This window comes from Quercus robur, chromosome 3 (genome assembly GCF_932294415.1).
Source record: "Quercus robur chromosome 3, dhQueRobu3.1, whole genome shotgun sequence".
NCBI lineage: Eukaryota > Viridiplantae > Streptophyta > Magnoliopsida > Fagales > Fagaceae > Quercus > Quercus robur.
The window spans coordinates 38,976,854-38,979,629 of record NC_065536.1 but is presented as its reverse complement, the minus strand read 5'-3'; positions in this window follow the sequence as shown (position 1 = coordinate 38,979,629).

The window sequence follows — 2,776 nt, the reverse complement described above, 5'->3', positions numbered from 1 at the left end:
TGTACATGTGAGTAATTATTTACCATATAGCTAGCATGTAAATATTAAATCCATTGGATATTTACAACCAAAACATGTGAGGTATATACAAAGATAGTGTAAGAGGGAGAAACTGACAGCTCGACCGAACTTCCCTGAGGATGTGGCAGTGTAAACACCCAATACAATTGATTTGAAGAGGTAGGTTATCAAGGCCAACCTTTCAAGCCTTACTAGTTATGTTAGATGACTCAAAAAAGAATATGCAATCAAATTTGAAGTTTCTTGAGGAAAAAATAGTGGAAAAAGATGAAGATATTGGTATAAATTCTTTCTCAGGTTGGTTCGAGGAACCTTAACTCATATGATATCACCTTCTTGGTTACAAAGTTCTTGATTATACTTTATATTTCTCCCTCTAATTCTCCCATCCTCCCCAACCCCCCCCCCCCCCCGAATTTTTAGAGGAGTCCATTTTCCTTTTATAGCTACTTGGAGTGCATCTTAACCCACCACTTGGACAACCTATAATCTTCACTTCTATGCATGTCCCATCAGGGCCTTGTTGGAGGTGGAATAATGCGCTACAAGCTATGAGGGCACTGTTCAAGAGTCACTCTCCATTTAATGTGGCAGAATGGTTTGGCAAGTAGCATTGAATGTGGAGATGATAGGTGTTTCTTCAAGAAGATACTTCTTGCTTCTACTAGCTTCGCCTTGCTTCCTTCTTCAGCAATTTCCTTTATGGCTTTGAGGCTGAACCTTAATCACCCAAGGAGGGCACGCTTCTAGGGAGCCTCGGGTGAGCCATTATCTACTCGGTTTCTAGCATCTGGCTACCTAAGCTAGGTTGGGCCCAATTTGATGAATGATAGGGCCCATTTGACCTCTCGGGAATCCCATTCACCATGCTCCTCTACCTCGGGTTACCCCCTCCCACAATAGCCCCACTTGAAATCTAACTTCCCCAATCTATGGGGGAGGAGAGTTTTGGACCTTTTGGTGTGACGAGGGGAGTTGGCACGCTCTAGCTACATTCCCACTTGAGAATATCTTTCCAATTGTCTTAGTCACGCTCCTGATGCTTCAAAAACCACAACGCTGCAGTTAATGCTAAAGGTGGCTACTTGTTCCCCACTGTTGACACTTCGCAATGGTGCTAGTCCCAACCTATTCTAATAGGTGGATCAACGTCGGATGCCCCTAGGAGTCAACGTTAGGTCAAACATGGTCAAAGTTGACAAAAATCTCTAAGTGGCTCCGGTTTGATGTAAAAGCATGAAAAATGTCGTTTCGGGATGACTTTGATCTCATTTGACTTTTGGTCAACGCAGGGTTGACCAAGGGCATTTTGGTTAATTTGACCAGAAAAGGCACTTCGAGTGCTCCGATGCTAGAATGGGTTGCGCCACGTCAATCTAGATGTTTCTGCGGCCCTATGGAGAAAAAATAATATTTTTATAATTTTCGGGGTCTGGCACGCAAATTGAGAGCGGACAAAATACGATATTTATAACTGCCCCTTCTTTATCTGATATCTCAAGTACAATGAAAGGTGTTGGATAAAGAACATAATTCTGCATTTTGTTACCCTAAAATTGCGTGCAGAAACTACGTCGTACATGGATCGAGACCGGTTTTACTTGACAAGGTTGAGCTGCTGTAGTTGATCCGAAGGAATTTTTGACTTGTTCCTCGATACTGGGTAAGAAACTTTGGTTTTTTTTTTTTTGGTGGTAAAAGGTCAACTGTTCAACGTTGACTGGGTCAACGCTAACCGACGGCCATACAATGTGCATTGGCAAACTCGACAGCCACATAAGGTGTGCGGGGCTGCCCAAGGCATAGAAAGACCTATAAATGGGCCCCAAAACCTCATTTTGGGCATTTTGACTTCATTTCTTTGAATTCTCACTTCTATAAAAATTTTTGGAGCAACTCGCGGTCTAGTGGGTCTGGCTTTCGGTTTCGGTTCACAGCTTCAACCTTCTTTTTTGCACTTGAGCTCAGTGTCTGTTTTCTCTTTCCCTTTATTTTTTCTGCAAATATGTTAGTAGAAATGAAACTAGGAAAGCATGCTACCACTTATTTTATTTTTGATATTTTTGCATATATGTTTTTTTTTGTTTTTTGTTTTTAATCATTTATGCCATTATGATGTTGGAAAATATATCTGTTCACATGTTTATGTAGCATAGACGAACTTGCATATGTTGGATGCTATGGAAACACAAGGAACACTATGAAAACTAAAAGAAAAGCTAGGTAAATATGAGAGACTATGCATGATAAAGATAGAAATTTTGAGAGAATGAAAATGTGAGAACAATGAAATTTTGAGTGAGGGTAATTTTGGAAACATAAGATTAAACAATCGTTGTCGAATATAAATCTCGTAAAGATGGATAGGATTAAATGATCGCTGGTGTGCTGTCGCAGGCAACCAAAAATAAAACCTATACTCCTAAAGATATATGTAATAGTGCGAGTAAGGATCGTTCCCACGGAGAGTATCTAGCCTAGTTTTATGCTACGTGAACAAGGAGGGGGGAGGGGGGTTTGAGTATAATGAAAACAATTTTAAGAAAAACAATTAAGGAACAATTCAAATTAAAATATCGAAATCAATCAAGAGAACAAACCTTGGTCCAAGTCAACATCCACCATCGGAATTTTACAACTGATCATCGATGCAAGTATGTATCAATTCACACTTTGAAAATTCACCGTTGGAACTATTTTCCTATCTCTCCTTAGTCGTAGTTAATTAGAAAACAAGCGATCTAATAAACCCTAA